Here is a 21,584-nt window from a genome sequence, read left to right as displayed (position 1 = left end):
TAAGTGCGGGAGCTATAATTTTACGTAGGGACAACGATTAGAAGACTGGAACAAACATATGGCATTTTAACTTTGCTTGGCTGTAAGCATGCTTGCTTTATCAAGGAGTCTTTCCTTTTTCGCTATTTAGTTGCACAGATCATGAGCTTCTTGATGGAAGGGGCTGTCTGGTGCGTTCAGTGTCTCAGGAATGGAAGTTATTAGATGTACTAAATTAAAACAACAACAACAGCAATAAAAAAATGACTATCAATCCTTCTAAGACGTGCCTAGCCAACATAAGATAGAACATTAAACCTGAATAGGTTCAGTTACCTTGCATTCAATTGAAAACTACAATAACTCAAGACAGTTTTTCAATGGCTTTGGCCTCTGAGCTGGATGTACTAAGGACCATTTCAGCACTATTTACACAGGTAATAAACTATAATTATTAAAGGGGAAGAAATGCAGTGCTGCAGGCTAGACCACAATCTGGTCTTTACATCAATAAAAACACCTTTTCCCTTGTGACAGTTCTTTTCTGGGCTCTAAAGGTCATCATTTGCTTGAATAAATAGGCAAAGAGGAAGCCTTTCAAGCTGCGTTTGTAAGGAAAATGAGACCCCAAATTGGAGGAGACATGTATGGTAATGAGAAAGTGTGATGATGAGTTGTGTCTAAGTGCAGGCAAACACCTTCCTCCTTGTATGAAAATTTAATGATGGGTTAGTTTTCCAATGGGAAAATAATAACTTAGGTGAGCAAAGTTGTATATGCCAAAAATGAAATTATTTTCAGTTTTAAAATATAACCCCAATGCCATATACCTGTAATTTCGTCTGCCACTGTCATTAACTGAGCATCTAAAATGAACATGTCATGCTCTGAATCACTCTCTGGATTTGGTAGAGAGTTAGATAACATGACGGAGAAGGCAATGGCATCCCACTCCAGTACTCTTGCCTGGAAAATCCCATGGATGGAGGAGCCTGGTGGGCTGCAGTCCATGGGGTCGCTAAGAGTGGGGCACGACTGAGGACTTCACTTTCACTTTTCACTTTCATGCATTGGAGAGGGAAATGGCAACCCACTCCAGTGTTCTTGCCTGGAGAATCCCAGGGACGGCGGAGCCTGGTGGGCTGCCATCACTGGGGTCGCTCAGAGTCAGACACGACTGAAGTGACTTAGCAGTAGCAGTAGCAGTAGATAACATGACATGAGTGATGTGGATCACGTCACTCAACTTCTCAGAAGTCTTGGAAATTATTCTGGGTAAAGGAAAGAAAACAGGAATGAAATGCAGTAGTTGCCATCTTTCCCCTGGTCTGTGTGTAAGAGGTGATATTTTATCTTCTTTAGGGGTAATTCTACTTCTTCTCCCTCTTAATCTTGTCATGGGGCAAGTGTACTGTAAGATGTGTGCTTAGTCGCTCAGTCGTGTCCGACTCTTTGCAATGCTATGAACTGTAGCCCACAAGGCTCCTCTGTCCATGGGATTCTCCAAGCAACAACAGTGGAATGGGTTGCCATGCCCTCCTCCAGGGGATCTTCCCAACCCAGGAATTGAACCCAGGTCTCCAGCATTGCAGGCAGATTCTTTACCAGCTGAGTTAAATACTATTAGATTGTGAAGTGAAAGTCACTCAGTCGTGTCCAACTCTTTGCAATCCCATGGACTGTATGGTCCATGGAATTCTCCAGGCCAGAATACTGGAGTGGGTAGCCTTTCCCTTCTCTAGGGGATCTTTCCAACACAGGTCTCCCACACTGCAGGTGGATTCTTTACCAGCTGAGCCACAAGGGTACTTGGGGCTGTAAGATTAGGTTCAGTTCAGTCACTCAGTCTTGTCTGACTCTTTGTGACCCCATGGACCGCAGCATGCCAGACCTCCCTGTCCATCACCAACTCCCGGAGCTTACTCAAACTTGTGTCCATCGAGTCAGTGATGCCATCCAATCATCTCCTCCTCTGTCAGCCCTTTCTCCTCCTGCCTTCAATCTTTACCAGCATCAGGGTTTTTTCTAGTGAGTCAGTTCTTCCCATCAGGTGGCCAAAGTATTAGAGTTTCAGCTTCAGCATCAGTCCTTCCAATAAATATTCAGGACTGATCTCCTTTAGGATGGACTGGTTGGATCTCCTTGCAGTCCAAGGGACTCTCAAGAGTCTTCTAAAACACCACAGTTCAAAAACATCAATTCTTCGATGCTCCGATTTCTTTATGGTCCAACTGTCATATCCGTACATGACTACTGGAAAAACCATAGCTTTGACTAGACGGACTTTTGTTGGCAAAGTAATGTCTTCACTTTTTAATATGCTGTCTAGGTTGATCATAGCTTTCCTTCCAAGGAGCAAGCATCTTTTAATTTCATGGCTGCAGTCACCATCTGCAGTGATTTCGGAGCCCAGAAAAAAATAAAGCCTCTCACTGTTTCCACTGTTTCCCAATCTGTTTGCCATGAAGTGACTGGACCGAATGCCATGATCTTTGTTTTCTGAATGTTGATCTTTAAGCCAACTTTTTCACTCTCCTCTTTCACTTTCATCAAGAGGCTATTGAGGGCCATAATTCATACATGACACACCACCTACAGAACAGGCGATTTCAACTACATAATAGTATCTCAAATATCACTGATGCTCAGCATACATTGATTGAATTAGTGAATAAATATCATGTTTATTCTCTATGCAGAATTCAACTCGAATACTTCTTACTGCTGTTATGGAGCTCACTAGGTAAATGATTAGAAACATAAACTTGTGCTTGTGATGTAAATTGGAGTAAAATCACAAAATACAATATGGCCTTTCTTCTTCCATAATCTTATGCCAGATATTTAAGAATTAACACTCTTTCTACAAACAGTTGTCCCATTTCCATCTTGTTTTTATGACCAAAAAATAAGAATGCAGTAATGAGAAATAAACTATCTGCGTATAAATCCTGTTGATCTAAGTAAAATCAGTTTCTGGTCTACCTAGTGCCAAAGTGATAGGTTTGACCTGCATTATCTTTTCATTGGTTTGCTTTGGAATCAAGACAGAGAGAATAATAGTTAAATGACATTTCTCTATTAAAAATAGAAGACTGTCAAATTAAGAGAACCAGCCCACTGCCAAATAGATGGCTTTCGTGTGCAGTGTGCTGAATGCTTATTTTATGTATTGATCATTTTTTCAGCCATGTGTTTTTGTTGCAAGCTAAAGAACCAAATAAAAATGCTGTATAAATATGATTTTGTTGCATATGTGTATACTACACACACACACGCACATTTTTACACATACACCCATACATACATACACACACAAAGCATTTTTCTACTGTGACTCTTCTGGTGAGCAGCTCTGAAAGGCACCTAGTAACTTCTTGCTTGGCCCGGTCTTCTGTGGGCATCCTTGCTGTCATGTGTGACTGCAGAGTGCATTGTAATTAGCTGTACATTTCATGTCATGGGGCTGCACTATCAAATGATAACAGGTTAGGGCTGTCAGTTCAAGTGTCAAGAGTATAAAGGACATTAAATGCAGAGATGACAACACAATGCGAATACTGCAAATCCAGGAGTCACTTGAAAGTGTGAGCCTCTCTCAAGCAACAGGTTACCTTTGCAGGAGAATCTATTTGTAGCATCATCTGGCCCTCTTCACGCTTCTAGCCAATATGTGCAGACTGAGAACAAAGTTCTCAGTCTTGAGTTTTGGAGAAGCCTTTAAAATTATACACACAAATCTACCAATCCTCTTTCCACCTATATTTCTGACTGTAAGTGAAGACATCATTTCAAAAGTATTGGCTGATATCAACAATATAGCAACATTTAATTAACTACTTAAGGCAGATCAAAAGTTAGACATTTCCTAATTGATTCTGCACACGGTGTCTCTGGATACACAGAAAGTTAATGAGCTTTGCTCAGTCGTGTCTGATTCTTTGTGACCCTAAGACTGTAGCCCACCAGGCTCTTTTGTCCATAGCATTTTCCAAGCAAGAATACTGGAGGGGCTTGCCATTTCCTACTCCAAGGATTCCCAACTCAGGGATTGACCCTGCATCTCCTGTGTGTCTCTTGAGTTGCAGGCAGATTCTTTACCTGCTGAGCCACTGGGGAAGTTCAGATATACAGAAATGCAGTTTAAAACAGACCACTGTTTGGAGTATCCAGGCAGAAACAAACAAACAAACAAAGGGTATGTTAAGGAAAAACAATCAAGCTAAAAAGAGACCTGAACACAAAAGATAATTATTTTACCTGGGTTCCTAGAAATTTTGTATCATAGAAAATACAGAACTTTTTACTCTGAGCGAAACAGTTTAGTTATTAGGGCAATGAATGTATGTGTGAATTCAGTGTTTAACCTGGGCTACTCAAACCTATTATCTCCAAAGTTACAGCTGCTTAACAATTTCTGGCTAAGTGAATATTAATGGGTGTGTAGAAAGTGACTTAGCTCTCCACTTAACCTTTCAGATTTCCCAGTATACAAAGATCTTTTCAGTTAGAGAGGTATGTAGGGTAACTTGGCACAGAAAGCCCTACTTCTATTGAAAAACAAACATTAGGCTTCAAATTCATCCACCCACATTTCAGCTGCTTCCAGATTCTGTGTGGTTGGTAATTCTTATACCACAAAGTTTCTATAAATTGAAGATAGCAGTAATTGTGTTCTATTATGCTAAATAACCTGGCATTGTTTAGGTTTTGCTATTATTGTTACTGAAGGTGTTTTCCCTACAGAAAAATGTTAGGACTCTTTCTGGTGCAAGCAAGTAATAGTCCAGTAATACCAATAGAATTTACACATATGGGACTTCCCTGGTGATCCAGAGTTTAAGAACCTGGCTGCCAATGCAAGGAACACGAATTAGACCCCTGGTCCCAGAAGATTCCACATGCCATAGAGCAACTAAGCCCATGAGCCACAACTGCTGAGCTGGCATGGCCTAGAGCCTGTGCTCTGCAACTAGAGAAGTCACCTCAGTGAGAAGCCCGAGCACCATGACTAGAGAGTATCCCCACTGTCGCAACTAGAGAAAGTCCACACGTAGCAATGAAGATCCAGTGTAGACAAAAATAAAAATAAACAAAATAGTAATAATAATAAAGGAATCATACATATAATAAGAGGGCATTTCCCCCAAACTTAAGATGGTTTAACAACAATGCAATGACTTGGCCAAATGAATCAAAATCTATTAGTACAAATGGCTAACAACCTTGTCTCCACAGTGCTTCAGCTAGCACTTGCTTCAAACAAATGATGACAATAAATGAATTACGCATGTATTAAACCAATGATGAAATCATATCTGCTAGAATTCATGCTCTTACGATGTCTTTAATGAACATGCAATAAAAAGGAGACTGCTTTAGAGGATTGTCTCTATCAGTAAAAGTTGTGCCAAGGCACACCAAGATTTAATTAAAACATCAAAATGTAAGGGAGGAACACAATTTGACAGATAAATGTGAATATCATGGCATTGTCACTAAGCTTTTCTAATGAGATTAGATTCTTCTTTAATTGACATTTCCAACTGAGGCACAGATAAAACAGATTTAATTTTTTAGAGCAGTTACATACAGCTGGACTGTAGCTGGGTGAACGGGGTTTGACATTTAAATATCATAAATGATATTTTATACACTTCCCTCACTAATGCACTGTCAATATTAAGAAGGATAAGCAGATATGTTAAATACACAAGGCACAGGAAATAGCACAAGTGATGCAAATAAACCTTACAGCAACACTGGTGCATCAGACCAACTTTTGTGAAACCAATTTCATTCAATGCATGCAGGGTCTTCTGTTAAAAAGAAAAAAGCCTCACAAAGAACTCCTAAAGGTAATCTCATGTTTATAAAAAGGAGTGGGAGGACATAAAGTTTCTTCTGAAAATGTGTCAAGGATTATTTTTTTTTTAAACATCGCTAATAAGGTCCTTTCCTGGAATTATTTTCATTTTGTGCTAACAAAAGGCATGGGAAAAACCCATCAGCTAATGCAAGGTTGCATCATGATCAAGACAAAAGAAATAAACCCATCATTTATTTTAAAACGTCAATATAAGAGCTTCTTCCTTTATTGGCCTTTAATGAGCTTTCCACCATGAATTCACCTGAACCACTTCAGCTTAATGAACGGAATTTGCTATTATGAAGTCTCTTTTGTATCAAGTCTAGCATCCAGGAACTGCAGCTCCAGTATCTATGCATGATCCACTGTATTCAGTTCTCCAAGAGTCACTGGTGGTCTCTGCAGTCAAAGTTATTCTCTTCCATTTGCCCAGTTTCTATCTGGAGGTCCTCTGATAATTCAGCATGCATCAAAGCATCATTGTGTTTCTACAAGTCTTCATCCATAACGACATAAGAACAAAGGATAAACTAAACCTAGAAGAGGAATAAAGCATTTAGCTATAGAAGGCAAGGTGTCCCTGAACACGGTCAATGCAAAGAGAATATAAATGATATGAAGGTTGGATGCTTTAAAAATTATTATGCCACCTAATAATAACCCACAAGGGCTTCCCTTGTGGCTCAGCTGGTAAAGAATCTGCCTGTAATGTGGGAGACCTGGGTTCGATCCCTTAGTTGGGAAGATCCCCTGGAGAAGGGAAAGGCTACCCACTCCAGTATTCTGGCCTGGAGAATTCCATGGGCTGTATAGTCCATGGGGTCACAAAGAGTCAGACATGACTGAGCGACTTTCACTTCACATGCCACCTAAATATTTATGCAATATTTATGAGTTTAATTTATGCAATTAAACTCACAATTTCAGTGAGTTTAGTATGTATTTGTGAATATGAAGAGGTTATATATTCATGTATAAAGACATATGTGTCTGCTTATGGACAGGGAGTCTTAACAGCTAGCCTAAGCCCTGTGTATTAATTAATGTTTTCTTGAGAGGAAAGATAATTGTTAGGTATAGTGGCACAGACGGTAAAGAACCTGCCTGCAATGCAGGGTTTGATCCCTGGGTCAGGAATATCCTTGGAGAAGGGAATGGTATCCCCCTCAAGTATTCTTGCCTGGAGAATCTCGTGGACAGAGCAGACTGGTGGGCTGCAGTCCATGGGGGTGCAAAGAGTCGGACACAACTTAGCAACTAACACTTCCACTTTGTCATGAAATTTACTTTTTTAGTTCCCCAAATACTGAAGCATCCACTACAAATATGTATGAAGTACCCTCTTTGGTCCAGACACACAGCTAAATAATACATGTCATTTGTCTCCAATTGCTCAGTCTATGGAATATATCCAAACAATTACATTAAATAAATCCTTGATTTTGCTTGAGTAGTCATCACAGACTTTGCAGAAGGGGATACCAAACAGAATACTGTACTAATGGATGAGGAAGCATTGAAACTGGCAGATTTCTAGATGAGGCATAAGAATAGGATTATTCAGTAAATGGCCACAAGTCAGCAAGCCTAAACTGAGACAATGATTTAAAAAGTGGCTACAAGGAACCTCTTGGTACAGAAGGGAAGGCGGAGTGGAAGAAATTGAAGAATGAGTGTTGAGGACTCCTGATTCCCTATCCACAGCTGAACTACAGCAGCCCCCTTTCATTCATTTTTCTTTTTAAAAAATTTATTTATTTTAGTTGGAGGCTAATTACAATATTGTAGTGGTTTTTGCCATACTGAAATTCGATTTCCTTTGAAGAAGTAGTCTGCTACTAAGAAAAATATATTTGAAAATTAATTCATTAAAGGCATATGATCCACAGTGGGATGAACTGGTGGCAATACTAAAAAGAATCTAGGTTAATGAAGGGCCTTGCATGACCAACGGGTTTGTACTTTAATCTTGGACAATGTGGCCAATGAATGCTGTAATTGGGTTAGTGACAGTTTCAGTCTGCTTTCTTGGGAGGTAAGTGTAGTAGCAGCAGAATGAAGAATAGTTCTCAGGGCGGGTATCATGACAGAAGCTAAGAGATCCATGAGAGTCCAGAGCAAAGGAAATTAGGATGGAGAGAAAGTACAGTCAAGCATCTGAGTACGAAGATGAAAGAAAAGTTGACACCGATATCTCAGATTTGACAAAGGTGACTGGTTGAAAACAGATGTCATAATTTCCTATTTCACAAAATATTCTTACCTTGGGCAGCATAAACCTTGCTTTTTGTGCCTAGTTTTATTTCAAATATACATGCATATAATCAATCCAAACAAAATTTATATGACTAAGTTCTATTATTCTTGTTGGAACCAAAATTGTGGAGAATCTACAAAACAGAGCCTATTATCCCAGCTCTGCAGTCTATTTCCCTTTCTTGCCCTCCTTCCTCATGTTTCTACCACCTCTGCTTTTAAGTTAAGAATAGGGACTTTGGAGTTTCAGGAACCCCATTTCTTATTACACCTATACTTTCCCGATGAACTGTAGCACTTTGAAGGCCAGGACTTGTCTTTTGGAACTTTTGATCCCATTACTGGATCTCAGCAAATACCAGATCCTTACATGTTTGATGAATGAATATCTGACATCTGCCTCAAAGAAAGAAAATGGCAAAACCAAGCTGCTGCGTACAGTATGGTTGCCACAGTAACCGGGGGTTGACCTCCATGAAAGAAGGTGTCTGTGGATACAGGAAACTAGGGGAGAGCAGACACATCCACATGGACTTTAAGTACCTTTATGTACTCCCTCATTCTTCATCCCACCCACCACCAACGCCTACTAGAACCTTCAGCAATCATTGTCTGTATCACTTAGTGCTCAATTCTCTTCTATATCTTAAAGGTACTCAGATATACACGAGGGTGTGTCTGTGCAATTGTTTTATAGTAAGAATTTGTGTGGTTTCTGGGCTTGCAGGGTAGTGAAGAGTCTCTGGTCCTGCCTGTCTCTTGGGGTGAGGCAGTTGGAGATGCTGCTGTGGGCCTTAAACAAGCCTGCTCAGAGCTTTCTAAGGAGATGTTCGCGTTTCTCATTATCAATGAGCCAATTAGTTAACCAGTTGAACCATCAGTCAACTTTTGACTGTTAAGATGCTGGGATGTGAGCCTCTTGTGGATAATATGAAGATGCTCAGAACCCAAATATAAGTGTTCAAGGGAAGTTGCTCAGTCACATCTGACTCTTTGCGACCCCATGGAGCCTGCTAGGTTCCTCTGTCCATGGGATTCTCCAGGCGAGAATCCTGGAGTGGGTTGCCATTTCCTTCTCCAGGGGATCTTCCTTAACACAGAGATTGAACCCAGGTCTCCCACACTGCAGGCAGACTCTTTACCATCTGAGCCACCAGGGGCTCCTAACATAAGTGCTGGTCCTACCCAATAGTCTACTATGGGAACAGGTTGGTATCTGAAGGTCATATAGCCTTAAGGAAGTGAAATAACAAGCACAGCGGAACTTGCTAGATGAATGAGGGCATTGCACTGACTCTCTTGGTCCCTACAGGAGTGACTTTGTTCTTTGACCAGTCAAGGAAAGAGATGTAATTTTCCCATCATCTCCATACTCAGGGTGAGCCTGAGCTTGGGGTTGACATTTTAACCAATTGTTTTATAAATAACAAAAGCATCCATTTGAAGTTCTGCTTTCTTTGTTCTCTTTTCCTCATGCTTGCAGGCTGCATGAAGTGCTGAACTGATAGTAAAAATAAATAAATGATGACATGCATAGTGTGGTAATTAGTAGGTGCACAGTTAATGAGGTAAATTAGAATCTGAATCAAAGTGGCTTGATTCAGAATTATCATCAATTCTTCACATCGCTTGTGAGTTTCAGAAGACCAATCTTGCTTTTATCTGGTTTTAAGTATTAGCCAGAAAGTGATAATAATGTATTATAAATAGGAGCATTACCAAGTATTGTAGGCCCAAGTCCTAAAAAATATTTCTCTATGTTAAAGGACTCAGTATGAAAAAAAAAAAAAAAACCTCAGTATGAAACAATAAATAAACGTTTTGATCGAATACAATATTCACTTAAATTTGAAATGAGATTTTGAGAAAAGAGATGTAATCAAATATTTACAACACAATGTCATAAGACATATAAAAGAGTTGAGCACAAAGTGATACAGGCACAGAGTTGCTAATAATATCTTGAAAATAAATCTCTTTAAAAAAGAAATACAGCACAGGAATGAAAATCATCTGTAATCTTCTCTTTCATTTTAATTTTTTTGAACAAAAAAAATGCTCAATATGTACATGTGCACGCACACACACACACACACACACATACACATACACGTACATGCCTAAGTGAGATTTAAAATGCCAAGAAACACTCATGACCATTGTAGGAAGACCTGCTCATTCACGTCCTATTTAATAGAGAGGCTTTCCATACATCCAGATGCCACATCTGCCGACAAAAAGAGGAGGAGAGACAAAGCTGGCCAAAATGTAATCAACGAAATCTGACTCACTCACCTCCTCTTTTAATGATATGTCTCATCTTATAATTTATTTCATCTTTATTGACAGAGAACAGATACACTGTCAAAGTACAAACCAATCTAATCAACTTGCTTTAATATAGAAAACTCTGAGCCTCAAGACAACAGCATAGATGTTCTTGTAGTTTACCCCATATAATGTAATCTAAGACTCAATATCATGTGATGATCTTCCTTTAATCTGAAAATTTCCCTGACCATCCATAAAGATGACCCTTGCTCTGTCTCAGAGATCTCCTGCACATATCATGATGCAGTATTGACAGAAGGCATATATAACAGGGCTTGAGATGGCTGGATGGCATCACTGACTTGAGGGACATTAGTTTGAGCAAACTCTGGGAGATAGTGAAGGACAGGGAAGCCTGGTGTGCTGCAGTCCATGGGGTCGCAAAGAGTTGGACACAACTGAGCGACTGAACAAAGTAAAATAGAAAGCCACCTCATTTCCACTGACTATGATCATGATCCCTCTGCTGTTTCTAGTTCACTTGGAGAGATTTTCTAACTAAAGAACCTGCTGATGACCACACCCAATGAGAAGGTGCTGGAAGAACCAAAATAACTTTGGGGGGAACAAATCACAGCCATCTAAAGTACTCTCCTGACAGAGTAATGGATCTTACAGATGAAAGGCAACTGAAGGTGTTATTTATCTTGACTTCACAAGACTTGTCAGATTTTCTCGGTCTTTTTTGAAGGGCACAATCATAAATAATTTAGAAAATTATGACTTAGACCTCAAAAATTTTGAGCTAGACAACCACAATCTGGAAATGTGGACTTTCAAAAACTTATTTGTCTGTGTCTCTTAAGGAAGGCATGGGAAACGTAAAGCAATTTATCAGGGAAATGTCTTGAGTCTGGCACTACCTACAATTGATAGGAGGGACTCTTGGATAATTCAACTTCATTTAGTTCAGTTTGTTTCACTGAAATGTAACAAAGCTGAACATCACACTGAGCAGGCCAGTTATGATGCTTGTACCTTAGGAGCTGGTTTCTGGTTCAGGCAGCTCTACCCCATAGAGCCTGTGAGGAGTTGAATTCCGTCCTCTCAAAAGTTCAGAATTTGCATTCCTGGCCTCCAGTAGCTAAGAATGTGACTATATTTTGGAGATATGAGTCATTAAGAGGTAATTAAAGTAAAATGAAGTGCACTCTAACCCAGTATGACTGCTGTCCTTCTAGAAAATTCGAACTCAGACACAAACAAAGGGAAAATGATATGAAAGCACAGAGAGAAGTCAGTCATCTATTAAGACAAGCTAAGGAGAAAGGACTGGAATAGATCCTTTCCTTATAGTTCTCAGAGGGAACTAACCCTACCAGCACCTGGATCTTGGACTTCTAGTCTCTACAACTGTGAGGAGATAAATGTCTGTCATTTAAGCCATGCAGCCTGGGACTTTATTACAGCAGCCCCAGCAAACTAATACAAAGTCCTGTGCCAAGATGCAGCTCTGGGGTCCCTGGGGTGCCCAGGTGGCTCTTACTGGACCGGGGCTTAGCAAGTGACACAAAGGTAACTCATGTTTAGGCTGACTGACCCTGTGGGGTGGCCAAGGACACAGCTGAATGCTCAGTTGGACAGTGACTGAGCTGCCCAACCAGACTGGTGTGTACCAGTGTTCATGCGTGGGTACGGCAGACTCAGAGTCAAAATATAAAGAAGGTACAGCTGCACACGGAGAAAAGCGACAGCACAGGGAGGCACCATGTGGGCTCGCAGTGAAAACTGGAGAGAGGGTCCTCCTTCACGCTGCCTCAGGCTGATTTCCAAGTCCAATTCCAAACCTCGTTTAACCTTACAGTTAGCTCTGCTAGCTCTCCCCTTCTTCACCTTCTCTTTTTTTAAAAAAATCACTTTATATATTTTATTTATTTATTTTATGGTGAGAATACTCAAGTTCTACTCTCTTAGTTTATATAATTATAATAAAATTATACTTTAATTATACAATTCAATGTTATTCACTATAGTCACCTTGATCCTCAGAACTTATTCATTTCAGAGCTGAAAATCTGTGCCCCTTGACCTACCCTGCCCTATCTCCCCCACCCTCTCCACAGAACTTGGCAACCACTCATTCTATTCGCTATTTCTATGAGTCTGTTTTTTTTTTTTTTTTAATTTTACATATAAGTGAGATTGTATAGTATTTGTTTTTCTCTGATTTATTTCACTCAGCATCACGGCATCTATGTTGTCACCAATGGCAGATTTCTTTCTTCATGACAGCTGACTATATTCCAATGTATATAAATATACCACGTTCACTTAGGTTGTTTCCATGTCTTGGCTATTGTGAATAACACTGCAGTGAACACGAGAGCGCAGATACTGCTTCTCGATAGTGATTTCATTTCTTTTGGAGGTCTACCTAAAAGGGGCATTGCTGGTTCATAGGCTAGTTCTACTTCTAACTTTTTGAGGAACCTCAACACTGTTTTCCATAGTGGCTGTACCAGCTCATACTCTCATCAGCAGTGCACCATGGTTCTCTTTCTTCTACATCCTCATCAGGATTAATGGCTTGTCTTTTCAGCAACAGTCATCCTAACAGCTGTGAGATGATATCTCACTCATTTTCCTGATGATTAGTGATGCTTAACACCTTTTCTTAAAACACTTAAGTAACTACATGTCCCTGAAACACTTGATCTTACACTGTTTTGAAATGGGACAAAACTGTTGTTCCAAATGATAGAAGAAGAAGCATACAAATTGAAAATGAGATTTAGTTTTGGGAGAGACCATCTTTTATTTGAGAAGAAATCTTTTCTCTCTTCCAAAAAGTGGGACCTTTTTCATTCTGCAAATATGAAAAAGTTCCTGAACACTTAACCACTTTATTCTTGAGGAACTCTTATACTCAGGGAAATAACCAAAATGTCCTTTTTTTAAAATGAAATAAAAATATATCTTTTCATACTGAAAATTGAGTATAATTATATTTTAATTATACAATACAATGTTATTCACTGTAGCCACCATGTCATACCCTTGATCCTCAGACCTTATTTATCTTACAGCTGAAAAATAATATATGTATAATATTTATTTATTTACAATAACATATATGTATATATTTATAATATAGTGATGAATTATTGTTCCTCAAAGTTGGGAAATATAGCTCTTGATTTTTATCAAATATGGGTTTAACTTTAGCTCTTTAGGAAGAGCTAAATTTATAGAATTACATGTACACTTAAAGTTTCAATTTGTATCAGTGTGTATGTGTGTTGGTCTTCTGTTTGCATTCTTGTCCAAGCACTGGCTTCTCCAAGATCAGGAATGGAGACTGAAATCCTGCAGTAAAGGATGCAGGCCTGGACTTCTCTCCTTCTTACCCTGGAAGAAAGGCTGGACGGTGCAGCCAAAGCTGGAATGGATTATTCAGATGCTACATTTCCTGGTATTTCATGCTAAGGTTAAACAGGGTAAGTGGAAACCTTGCATTTATCTCTGCCATCTCCTGAATCATGACTTTTTAATTAAAAAAAAAATAGTAAAGAATAAAAAGGGCATAAAATCACAGGGATATTTCTCTTGAGAATGGGAGAGGAGACCAAATCAAGTAAGAGACATTGACAAAAATGTTTAAAGCGGAGCTGAAATATCAGTCTACAGTGCATGGGGGAGGGGAGGCATGGAGACGGAAGGGGAGGCATCGAGCTGGGGGCTGGGTTAAGAAGAAGTCAGCCAGTGAACACTGCTGACCCCGGACTCAGAAACTGGAAGTGCCATGTGCTGCCAAGGCTCTCATCCTGAAGGACTGTTTATTTCTGCTGAGGCTAAATCAGCGTGTGAACTCGAGAACCGTACATCCATTTGAGGGTCATGCAACACAGGCTGAATGTAGAACTCATGAATGTTTGCTGCTGGAGTGCTGAGAAGCCTGGCCCTCTCCTACCGAACTCCCACAATGTTAGCTGGTTCAACCCCTTCAGGAGGATGCCAGAGGGTATCTCTCTAAGAAAAAAAACCACCAATATGAAGAAAAGAAAAGAAATTGACACTTGGAAGTCACCCAGCCAAAAACAAAAAAGCTGACATATTTGATGATCTTCTTATAAGATTTTATTACTTACTAATAATATGAGCAATTATTCAGACACTTGAAAAAAATCTCCCGGCATAAAAGAGGTAAAAACAGACCATTATTTTTAAAGCATTTGGAAGACAAAGAAGTTTAAAACAACTAATTAAAAAATCCTAAGGGGTGAGAAAATATTGTGATCGTGAACCAAGAATTGGATGCTATTGCAAGGAGGAACACGGTATTAGATATTAAAATTTTAATATCAGAAATGAATATCAACATGAGGATCAGCAGGCACAAGGTAAGTTTAAGAAATCTCTCAGAAACTGAAACAAAAAGTTCAAGAAACAGAAAGCACAAGAGAAAATGATACATTCGAAAATCAATAAGGAAAATATCCTTGAAATAAAGGACACAAGTTTCTAGATTAAGTTGCCCACAAAGTGCCTACAAAGCAAAATGACTGATAAGAAGTAACACTGGAACTAATCAGAAGTGAATTCCTATTGTTTAAGCTGCTCAATCTGGGGTTCTTTGTTATGGCAGCCCCAACATGGGAACTGTGTCACGGTGACTGTTCCGTCTAGGGTACGGGTCGAGGACATGTCCTTGCAGTTAGCTAGGCAGAGATTCGGCTGAAGGGAATTGCCACTGTCAGTCAGCTTGGGAAGAGGGTAAACCCTGGTGCAGAAAATGAGCACCTCTTTAAATACATAAGGGAGAAAAGACTTCCTTCTGGTCTGAGTTCTAAAGGATTTGGGAGAGTAGGTATGATGGCATTTGGACCCAGGACTTCTAAGTCCAGTATAAGTGAACAACCTACTCTTGAGTGGTGTACTTTCATTCTCCCTAAGTGTTCCGTAAACTCCTCCTGAAGTTCCTGGCTGCTTCTGTTGCACTGGGAGGTCTGATCCCAAGTTTCAGAAGGCCTGACCAAGGGACAGTCAGAGTGGAACATCAGTGGGGAGACCCCCAAGGCAGGCAGCTATGCTCGGCAGAAAGCACTTACAAGATCTTTTGGCTGCACGAACAGCACGACATTTTCCATTTCTGTTAGCTGCTCATTACTCATTTGACACAACAGTTTTTCAAGCATCAGTGGATTAATCAAAGCCTTGGGAAAATATCTGATTACCTGAAACAAAATCTGACTCAAATATATAAAAAGAGCAGTTCAGTATTTTATTTAATGAGCCAAATCTCTAAACATCCTCCATCTGTACCAATATATGTGACTTCCATGTGTTAAGTCGCCTCAGTCATGTCTGACTCTTTGCGACCCCAGGGACTGTAGCCCACCAGGCTCCTCTGTCCTGGGATTCTCCAGGCAAGAATACTGGACTGGGCTGCCATGTCCTCCTTCAGGGGATCTTCCTGATCTAGTGATCGAAACCATATCTCTTACATCTGCATTGCAGGTGGATTCTTTACCTGTCCATATGTGACTTCTATCCAATAACAACAGACAGTTCTCCCTGGGTGGATCTAGGAACAGTACTCCACGTGTGTACTGGCTACTGTTCTCTGCCTGAAAGTTCCTTTCTCTCTAGAACCACTATTTCTCTCATTTCTCTCTTCTACTGAATTATTTCCACTAGAACACATTCTTGCTGTAAGATCTCATTGGCTTAAGAGAATTTACTCTTGATCTCTTAGTCCCTTCTGCTCTCACCCTATCCATTTCTCTTTATACTAAACTCCTGGGGAAAAGATGTCTATATTCACTAGCTCTGCCTTTTATCCACCAACCTCCCTTGAAATTATCTCAAATAGATTTTGTCCCTATTACACCACTAAAAATGACTTTGCCAAGGTCAACAAGGACCTCCTCTGACTCGACCTCTTAGCAACATTAAACACAGCTGGCTGCTTCCATGTTCTTAAAGCATTTTCTTTATTTGGTTTCCAGGACACCGCATTCTCCCAATTTTCCTATTTCATCTCTGGCCTCACTTCTTCTAAGTCTTCTTTACTGAGTCCTCCCCTTCTTTTCAGACCTCAAAATGCCAAACTGCCCCAAGGGCTCAGTTCTTTCTATAGTAACTTCATTTTCCACATTTACTCCTTAGCTGATCTCATACAATCCCATAGCTTTGAAAATAATCTATAAAGTGATGACTTTCAAATGTAAGTTTGCAGCTTCAATTTGTCTTCCCAACCCCACAGTGGTGTATTCTATGCTACTTAAGGCTCAATTTTCTGCTCCTCCTCCCAACCCTATTCCTCTCCCCTATTTTAAGGAGCTGCAACCATGGGCTGAGTCAATAGAATAGCTATAATGACAATTTCCTACTATTTTTTTCTTAAAACGAAAGGTCTTTATAATGTACCTCCCTTATTAGAGAATTTTTAATATTTTAAAATACTATCATTTTCAGAGCAGCATTCAGAGAAAAATAGTGATATGAAAAGAAATTTTTAAGTGTTAAAGAGAAGACTAAAGGTTACTTCCGTAACATAGGAAACTTGGAGAACCATCAAATCACGCATATCCTCTGGTTACCAACTCTTCGGAAACTAAAGAAGGTATAGGCTTAAACCACCTCTGCAGAGACTAAGGGAGGCATGAGAGAGAGATTTCTTGATGTGAGCCCAGATGGGTCCCAGCTAGAAATGGGCCACTAGAACAGGGAGACACATTGTCCCTCCAAGCATTTACAAGACTGGGTAGGCAGCATTTTGTTCTGGAAGATGTCAAGACAACATGTCCTTCCTGCAGGGAGAAGCAGGGATCCAATGACCTCCTGAGGGCTCCACTCGGATTCACGTGCATCATTACATTACCACCATGCTTTGGTGACACAGTGCAATAAACACGTAACATTAAACCAATTCCCATCTGGAGCTATCCTGGCCTAGGCAAACTCAGTAGCCATCAGGGTGTACACTCAAGGAGGTGTTCACATATGTGTGCCTCCAGCATAGCTTATTTTATTTTATTTTACTTTATTTTATTTTAATGCATAGTGCCCTTCAAGTTTCCTTTGAAGTCTACCGCAAATAACAGGTTTTAGCACATCAGGTGATATTTTGCTTCCTGAAGCATTTAAATTAATTTTCTATTACCAATGCAAATGTGTACTTTCCAATTTACCCGCTGCACAATAAAACCTAATTTAAAGCAATTAATGTTCATTAATGGCCCCATCTGCATGTTTATCGCTTTATCCTTAAATACTAGAGACATGGTATCCATATTTTATTGCTCACTTCTTATCAGGAAGAATTCTTATCCTCAAGGGTAAATGTAAGACTAATGTGCCAGTACCTCATATCTTTATAAGAAAACCACATTGCCTTTTTTTTCCTGTGAAAATCTAGATGAACAAGTTAAATGTGCATTATACCAAATGTACCTAATACCAAAAAAAGAGACGATTTGTAATGGTGTGCTTGCGTGGGTGCATGCACGTTCAGTCACTTCAGTCATGTCCAGTTCTTTGTGACCCTATGGACTGTAATATGTCAGGCTCCTCTGTCCATGGGATTCTCCAGGCAAGAATACTGGAGTGGGTTGCCATGCCCTCCTCCAGGGGATCTTCCCAAACCAGGGATGGAACCCCTGTCTCCTACGTTGCAGGCAGATTCTTACTGCTGAGCCATCTGGGAAGCCCAATGATGTGCTTAGCTCCCTCCACTGTCTTCATTTTCCCCCTAGAACTGGTGTGATACAGTAGTTAAATGTGCTCAGCCCAGTCCTGAAAGGATTTTACCAGGAATGGATAGAGTGTAGCAGCAGCACTGTGACCTTTTCCTACCTCGCCACCTTCAGCAGATCAGTACCTTGTAGGGAATCAACAGGCAGGCGTGGATCTTACAACATCACAGAGCACTCTGAGCATGCGCTAGCCTCAGCCAGGTATGCTCTGCCACTCTACTAGTTGCTTTAGCTGTTCCACTGAGGGCACTAGCTTACCTTTCTGAGCATCTGTTTTCTCAACCCGCCCGATCAGGTTTTTCTCAGGACTGAATAAGGTTGTATGCTACAGAATAAACACATATTGTGATTAACAGGGTAACATCCAATGGTCCACACTTCCTGGGTTCAAATCCTGGCTTCCTCTCTCCTGGTCTGTGAATATGTATGAACCTCTCTGTGCCTAGGTTTTCTCATCTACAAAACGGGCATCATAACAGCATCTTATCTTTTTACAAGAGCCCCATCATAGCAAGGGTTCTTGTAAAAATTAGAATGAGTTCATACCTATAAAGAGCTTAAAACAGAGCCTGACAAATAGTACAGACTTGGTGAACATTAAGAAAAAACACAGTAGGTCCTTTGGAGACCACAGCTATTTTTATTAAAGGCTTTTCCCTAAAGTCACAGTCTGTGGTGCTAAAATGTGGCTTCTGGGCTTAGAGACGAGAATCCTGGCACAAGGAAATGTGCAGGTGGCTGGTTTCGCCGCCCCACCCCATTCTAGAGGAAGGCATAGCAAGTACCTCTTCCGTGACACACATGTCTAAGGCCCTGACTGCCAAATGCATATAGAGTTCTTGAAACAGAGAGAGAGAAGGAAAAAAAAAAAAAAAAGAAAAAACCAGAAAAAAAAGTTGAAAGTAAACAATATGTTTACACTATTGTAAGAAAAAAACCAAATAAGTTTGGATGGGATTTTTTTTTTAATAATAATGTTGCTTAACCAAGATAACTCATCTGATTTCTCTATTCCTAAAAAAAAAAAAAAAAAAATAGAAAAGCTAATAAATGTTTCCACACGTGTGATTTCAGTGAAATTTACATTTATGAGTCATTATCATTTCGGTGGAAAGCAAAATGATGTTCAGCTTGTCACTAGAGGGGCAGATGGAGATAGAGTTTGGGAAGTTGACATACTAGCTGACAGAAATGAGTATAATTTACGTTCCAGCCAGCCCAATGGCAAGCAATTATCTCTGAACCACGATAACAAATGTGCTTTTTTATCCTCAAAAAGTTGACATGCATTATAGAAGTTTCCAGAAGGCATATTTCCTGTAAAGAAGCAACTGCTTCTGTATTCAACATTCAGTACAAGAGTATAATTGGATACTGACCCTTTCAGAAGATTTTGTTACAAGTTAAAGTTGGATACTAAGAGAATAGAAAAATCTACCTGGAGTTGTCTGCTACTTTCTATTTATTATTTGACTGTTTAAATATTGCCTTACAAACACGCTTTTACTTCATATTCAATACCATTGATGAATTTGGGCTTTAGCAAAATACAAATTGCTTTATGCACAATCCATAGTCATACTATTTTATGAGGATCATAAATAAAACAAATAAAAGTGGGAATTTGATGTTTATCGTGGTTTAAAAACCCTCTTAGTAGGAGAAAGACATTTTTGATTCCATGATTAGTTGACATCTACATAAGAAAAAAACACAAAAACTGGCAAATACACTGGTGTAATTCATCGTAGATGACATGATATAATTAAAATGTATTAATATAAACATTAAGACAATTTAAATGTCTTTTAGTATGAATTTTGAATGTTTTGACTCAAATTTATTCTACATAAAAAAGCCACTGAACTAGATGCACTGTCTTATCTACAAATTACACATCTTGAAACAGGATGAAATATTTATATGAATTACTTTCATTTACTTATTTTCATCAAGGCATAAAATATAGCTACTATTTGATAAAAAGTAAAATTCTGAAAATTAACTTACACAGAAAGATCAGAAATGTGCATCCACAGCCTGTTAGAAATGGAAATGACCATAGTTATTATCTAGTTCAAATCCCTTATTTTGGAAATAAAGAAGCTGAAGTTAAAAATATTGTAACATTCTAACCATGGTATTAAATAACAGCAATGGTAAAGAAAAAAATGAAACTATCTTCAGCACTTTGAAAATTAACTATAACTATTTTTTAAATTTATTTATTTTAATTGGAGGCTAATTACTTTACTATAACTGTATTAAAATCTTACCACAGCCTGGTCTAACTCAATGAAACTAAGCCATGCCCGTAGGGCCACCCAAGACGGGCGGGTCATGGTGGAGAGGTCTGACAGAATGTGGTCCACTGGAAAAGGGAATGGCAAACCACTTCAGTATTCTTGCCTTGAGAATCCCATGAATAGTACGAAAAGGCAAAATGATAGGATACTGAAAGAGGAACTCCCCAGGTCAGTAGGTGCTCAAAATGCTACTGGAGATCAATGGAGAAATAACTCCAGAAAGAATGAAGGGATTGAGCCAAAGCAAAAACAATACCCAGCTGTGGATGTGACTGGTGATAGAAGCAAGGTCCAATGCTGTAAAGAGCAATATTGCATAGGAACCTGGAATGTCAGGTCCATGAATCAAGGCAAATTGGAAGTGGTCAAACAAGAGATGGCAAGAGTGAACGTCAACATTCTAGGAATCAGCGAACTAAAATGGACTGGAATGGGTGAATTTAACTCAGATGACCACTATATATACTACTGTGGGCAGGAATCCCTCAGAAGAAATGGAGTAGCATCATGGTCAACAAAAGAGCTCAAAATGCAGTACTTGGATGCAATCTCAAAAATGACAGAATGATCTCTGTTCATTTCCAAGGCAAACCATTCAATATCATAGTAATCCAAGTCTATGCCCCAACCAGTAACGCCGAAGAAGCTGAAGTTGAACGGTTCTATGAAGACCTACAAGATCTTTTAGAACTAACATCCCAAAAAGATGTCCTTTTAATTATAGGGGACTGGAATGCAAAAGTAGGAAATCAAGAAACACCTGGAGTAACAGGCAAATTTGGCCTTGGAATATGGAATGAAGCAGGGCAAAGACTAATAGAGTTTTGCCAAGAAAATGCACTGGTCATAACAAACACCCTCTTCCAACAACACAAGAGAAGACTCTACACGTGGACATCACCAGATGGTCAACACCAAAATCAGACTGATTATATTCTTTGCAGCCAAAGATGGAGAAGTTCTATACAGTCAGCAAAAACAAGACCAGGAGCTGACTGTGGCTCAGATCATGAACTCCTTATTGCCAAATTCAGACTTAAATTGAAGAAAGAAGGGAAAACCACTAGACCGTTCAGGTATGACCTAAATCAAATCCCTTATGATTATACAGTGGAAGTGAGAAATAGATTTAAGGGACTAGATCTG

General features: G+C 39.5%; 1 long non-coding RNA gene across 1 annotated transcript; it reads right to left on the bottom strand.

The window, feature by feature from the left end:
* Positions 1–5,240: 5,240 nt before the first annotated feature.
* On the bottom strand, positions 5,241–20,174 carry LOC147361967 (uncharacterized). Its single transcript, XR_015138414.1, has 3 exons — positions 20,143–20,174; positions 18,391–18,457; positions 5,241–6,384 (listed from the first exon to the last, which is right to left on the bottom strand). It is a non-coding gene; the product is annotated as an uncharacterized LOC147361967 (long non-coding RNA).
* Positions 20,175–21,584: the final 1,410 nt, after the last annotated feature.

The sequence above is a fragment of the Bos grunniens genome, chromosome 12 (assembly GCF_055505025.1).
Source record: "Bos grunniens cultivar Pamir isolate PY7600 chromosome 12, Bosgru_T2T1.0, whole genome shotgun sequence".
NCBI lineage: Eukaryota > Metazoa > Chordata > Mammalia > Artiodactyla > Bovidae > Bos > Bos grunniens.
Note: the sequence above shows the minus strand (reverse complement) of the source record. Positions and strands in the feature narration are given on the sequence as shown.